Genomic DNA, 6,140 nt, shown 5'->3' with positions numbered 1-6,140 from the left:
ATATTTTTATTTTTTAAACAAATACCCTACCATCTAACCCTACACTCACTAAAAACTCACCATCCTACTCAACTGTTTAAATCAATTTAGTCCTACCTCAGGCCAACAGCATGAAAGGATGGGATACCACCACTTAACATACCCTGTAACTCTTCTGATGTCCAGTCTTGCACATCCAAATACCTCTCTGCAGCTGCCACCACAACCTCAATTTTCCGCGACTTACATTCTATCCCTGCAGTACAGTTGATAACCATTGCTATAAATGCTAAAAATCCAATCTTACTGAAACATTTCACTTGTTGGCCTATCCTTGTACAGCTGTACTACTCACACCACTCCTCTCAGGATCCCTCCCCCTTCATCCATCTTCCTCTACTTTCTTCATTGCTTCAGCATACAACAACTTCTGCACTATAACCCTGGAAACCTCAATCTGCCTCTCTTACACCGGACATTTCTGATCCCCAGCCCCATGGGCACCCCTACAATTAACACCTACCACTATTTTCCCCAATGCTACACATTCCTTTGTCTCATGCCCTTCTGCACATTTCTCACACCTAGGAACCTCCCTCCTACACACTGCTGCAACATGCCCATAAGCTTGACACCTATAACAACAATGTATTTGGCACAAAGCTCGTACGGGATAATTTACTATCCTAACAGCACTTTGTTGGGCAGTGTCAACATCAAAAGGACAGACAACAACTCTTCCATTTCACCACTCACGCCACCCTGTCTGCATCGCACCAAAGGACGAGCATCACAAACACCATGAATCTTCCCCTTCAGTTGGTCAACTTTCACATTTACCGCTACCCCAGTAAACACTCCTCTCAATGGCACCATTTCCTTGAGAGCAAAACAATTCACATCTCTTGTCCCCATTCCTTTAACACAGAGCACCTGCTTCCTCTGACAAGCAGAAACCCAAGCAATTATCACAAGACCACTTCTGGTTACCTTCACCGATTCCACAGCACCCACCTCTGTTTTCACCCACCCTGAAACCACAAATGAATCAGCCAAAAGGCAAGGGTCCACTTTTCACTCCTACTGTCACAGACTCAACTTTAGCCTGGGCTCCGAGAACTTCACCACACCTACCACCTCCGATACTTTTCCCTCATTCACTTCCATTTCTCCTCCTGTCTTCGATCTGACGTACAGCCGACTCTGCTTACACTTTCTGTCATTCTTCTTTAACAAATAATCTCCCTTTTTCCCGCCATGTTTAACCTACTCAGGCTCAACCTCTTCCTCCCTCTCTCTCTTCGAACTCCTTTGCCTCTTTTTCCCTCCATTCCTCCTCCTTATTCCAAGTATACGTCCCCTTATGATAATACTGCACTTCTCCTGACATACATCCTGACATCTTGTTCTTGCCCTCTCAAGGGGCACCATTTAACCGGCTGTCACAATCTCTGTACAATCAGCACAAACCCCTCGGGATGTAGCGCTCAACAGTGCATCCCACTTCTAAAGCAGCTGCTTTGTCTTGATGTTCTTCTTTGTCATTAGCTACCGAGAAGCTTTTCCATTTCAAACAAGCGCGCTCTTCCAACCACAGACACTTCCTGAGATATGACCAGTCCAAGAGCCTCCTCCCTTCATTTTCTACATCATTGCTACTGCTTCTTCTGTCCCTTTGTTGAATCAGGCTATACAGTGTCTTTAGAAAGTATCCACAACCCTTGACTTTTTCCACATTTAGTTGTGTTGAAGCCTGAATTTTAAATTTGATCAATTGAGAATTGGGGTTAGATTTTGGGTTACACAATAGCTCATAATATCAAAGTGGATTTATGTTTTTAGAATTATTTACAAATTAATTAAAAAATGAGAAGTTGAAATGTCTTGAGTCAATAAGTATTCAACCCATTCTTATGACAAGCCTAAATAACTTCAGGAGTAAAAATATGCTTAAAAAGTCATATAATAAGTTGCATGGACTCACTCTGTGTGCAATAATAGTGTTTAACATGATTTTTGAAGGACTGCCTCATCTCTGTATCCCACACATCTGTAATGTCCCTCAGTCGAGCAGAATTTTCAAACACATATTGAACCACAAACACCAAGAAGGTTTGTCAATGCCTTGCAAAGAAGAGCACCTATTGGTAGATGTGTAAAAATAAAATTATTAATTACACTTTGGATGGTGTATCCATACACCCAGTCACTAGAAAGATACAGGCATCCTTACTTACTCAGTCGCCAGAGAGGAAGGATGTCACGACTTCCGCCGAAGTCGGGTCCTCTCCTTGTTCGGGCGGCGCTCGGCGTCGCCGGTCCTCTAGCCATCATCGATCCACTTTTCATTTTCCATATGTTTTGTCTTGTTTTCCTCACACCTGGTTTCAATCCTCTCAATCATTTGTTGTGTATTTAACCCTCTGTTTCCCCCCATGTCTTTGTGTGGGATTGTTTGTTTCATGTATGCGCACGTTAGGCTGGTTGCGCTGGGTTATGTCAACCCGTATTGTATTTCGTGTTCGTTGTGCCGTGTTTTTGGTTCGCCTAATAAAAGGCTCTGTTTGCTACCCAATATCTTCTCTCCTGCGCCTGACTCCCTTACAGCCATTTATGCATACCTAACAAAGGAAACAGCTCAGGGAATTCACCATGTGGCCAATGGTGACTTTAAAACAGTTCAATGGCTGTGACAGGAGAAAACTGAGAATGGATCAACAACATTGTAGTCCCTCCACAATTCTAACCTAAATGACAGAGTGAAAAGACTGAAGTCTGTGCACAAGGCACTAAAAGTAAAACGGCCCAAAAAATTGTCAATTTTTTAAAACTTTATGTCCTGAGTACAACACATTATGTTTGGGAAAATTAAACACAACACATCACTGAGTACCACTCTTCATATTTTCAAGCATGGAGTTGACTGCATCATTAAATCTGTTTTACCAAATTTCTACCAGCATGTCATGTGCAACCAGAGGGGAAAAAAGTCGACCACCTTTACTCCACACACAGAGACGAGTACAAAGCTCTCCCTCGCCCTCCGTTTGGAAATTCTATCCTCCTGACACCTGCTTACAAGCAAAAACTAAAGCAGGAAGTACGAGTGACTCGCTCAATATGGAAGTGGTCAGACGACACGGATGCTATGCTACAGTACTGTTTTGCTAGCACAGACTGGAATAAGTTCCGGGATTCATCCAATGGCATTGAGGAGTATACCAACTCAGTCACCGGCTACATCAATAAGTGCATCGACGACGTCGTCCCCACAGTGACCGTACGTACTTATCCCAACCAGAAGCAATGGATTACAGGCAAAATCGCACCAAGCTAAAGGCTAGAGCTGCTGCTTTCAAGGAGAGGGGCACTAATCCGGACACTTTTAAGAAATCCTGCTCTGCTCTCAGACGAACCATCAAACAGGCAAAGCATCAATACAGGTCTAAGATTGAATCCTAATACACCAGCTCTGACGCTCATCGGATGTGGCAGGGCTTGCAAACTATTACGGACTACAAATGGAAACCCAGCTGCGAGCTGCCCAGTGACGCGATCCTACCAGAGGGGCTAAATGCCTTTTATGCTCGCTTTGAGGCAAGCAACACTGAAGCATGCATGAGAGCACCAACTGTTCCGGATGAGTTTATGATCACGCTCTCCGTAGCCGATGTGAGCAAGACCATTAAACAGGTCAACATTCACAAGGCCGCGGGACCAGGCGGATTATCATTATGTGTACTCAGAGCATGCGCGGACCAACTGGCAAGTGTCTTCGCTGACATTTTCAATCTCTTCCAGTCTGTAATACCTACCTGTTTCAAGCAGACCACCATAGTCACTGTGCCCAAGAAAGCGAATGTAACCTGCCTAAATAACTACCGTCCGTAGCCATGAAGTGTTTTGAAATGCTAGACAAGGCTCACATCAACACCATCATCCCGGAAACCCTAGACCTACTCCAATTTGTATACTGCACCAATAGATCCACAGATGACACAATCTCAATCGCACTCCACACTGCCCTTTCCCACCTGGACAAAAGGAACACCTACAGTGGAGAGAACAAGTATTTGATACACTGCCGATTTTGCAGGTTTTGCTACTTACAAAGCATGTAGAGGTCTGTAATTTTTATCATAGGTACACTACAACTGTGAGAGACGGAATCTAAAACAAAAATCCAGAAAATCACATTGTATGATTTTTAAGTAATTCATTTGCATTTTATTGCATGACATAAGTATTTGATCACCTACCAACCAGTAAGAATTCCGGCTCTCACAGACCTGTTAGTTTTTCTTTAAGAAGCCCTCCTGTTCTCCACTCATTACCTGTATTAACTGCACCTGTTTGAACTCGTTACCTGTATAAAAGACACCTGTCCACACACTCAATCAAACAGACTCCAACCTCTCCACAATGGCCAAGACCAGAGAGCTGTGTAAGGACATCAGGGATAAAATTGTAGACCTGCAAGGCTGGGATGGGCTACAGGACAATAGGCAAGCAGCTTGGTGAGAAGGCAACAACTGTTGACGCAATTATTAGAAAATGGAAGAAGTTCAAGATGACGGTCAATCACCCTCAGTCTGGGGCTCCATGCAAGATCTCACCTCGTGGGGCATCAATGATCATGAGGAAGGTGAGGGATCAGCCAAGAACTACACGGCAGGACCTGGTCAATGACCTGAAGAGAGCTGGGACCACAGTCTCAAAGAAAACCATTAGTAACACACTACGCCGTCATGGATTAAAAATCCTGCAGCGCACGCAAGGTCCCCCTGCTCAAGCCAGCGCATGTCCAGGCCCGTCTGAAGTTTGCCAATGACCATCTGGATGATCCAGAGGAGGAATGGGAGAAGGTCATGTGGTCTGATGAGACAAAAATAGAGCTTTTTGGTCTAAACTCCACTCGCCGTGTTTGGAGGAAGAAGAAGGATGAGTACAACCCCAAGAACACTATCCCAACCGTGAAGCATGGAGGTGGAAACATCATTCTTTGGGGATGCTTTTCTGCAAAGGGGACAAGACGACTGCACCGTATTGAGGGGAGGATGGATGGGGCCATGTATCGCGAGATCTTTGCCAACAACCTCCTTCCCTCAGTAAGAGCATTGAACATGGTTCGTGGCTGGGTCTTCCAGCATGACAACGACCCGAAACACACAGCCAGGGCAACTAAGGATTGGCTCCATAAGAAGCATAAGAAGTGGCCTAGCCAGTCTCCAGACCTGAACCCAATAGAAAATCTTTGGAGGGAGCTGAAAGTCCGTATTGCCCAGCGACAGCCCCGAAACCTGAATGATCTGGAGAAGGTCTGTATGGAGGAGTGGGCCAAAATCCCTGCTGCAGTGTGTGCAAACCTGGTCAAGAACTACAGGAAACGCATGATCTCTGTAATTGCAAACAAATGTTTCCGTACCAAATATTAAGTTCTGCTTTTCTGATGTATTAAATACTTATGTCATGCAATAAAATGCAAATGAATTACTTAAAAATCATACAATGTGATTTTCTGGATTTTTGTTTTAGATTCCGTCTCTCACAGTTGAAGTGTACCTATGATAGAAATTACAGACCACTACATGCTTTATAAGTAGGAAAACCTGCAAAATCGGCAGTGTATCAAATACTTGTTCTCCCCACTGTATGTGAGAATGCTGCTCTTTGACTACAGCTCAGCGTTCAACACCATAGTTCCCACAAAGCTCATCACTAAGCTAAGGACCCTGGGACTAAACACCTCACTCTGCAACTGGATCCTGGACTTCCTGACGGGACTCCCCCAGGTGGTAAGGGTAGGCAACAACACATCTGCCACGCTGATCCTCAACACGGGGGTGCCTCCTCAGGCCTACCACAATGATGAGACAGCCTATAGGGAGGAGGTCAGAGACCTGGCTGTGTGGTGCCAGGACAACAACCTCTCCCTCAACGTGAGTAAAACAAAGGAGATGATTATGGACTACAGGAAAAGGAAGGCCAAACACGCCCCCCATTCACACCAACGGGGCTGTAGTGAAGCGGTCGAGAGTTTCAAGTTCCATAGTGTTGACATCATCAACAAACTATCATGGTCCAAACTCACCAAGAATGTTGTGAAGAGGGTACGACAACACCTTTTCTCCCTCATGAGACTGAAAAGATTTGGCATGGGT

Source organism: Salvelinus namaycush, chromosome 40, assembly GCF_016432855.1.
Source record: "Salvelinus namaycush isolate Seneca chromosome 40, SaNama_1.0, whole genome shotgun sequence".
Classification (NCBI taxonomy): domain Eukaryota; kingdom Metazoa; phylum Chordata; class Actinopteri; order Salmoniformes; family Salmonidae; genus Salvelinus; species Salvelinus namaycush.
The sequence above is the reverse complement of the archived record's forward strand: the minus strand, read 5'-3'. Positions refer to the sequence as shown.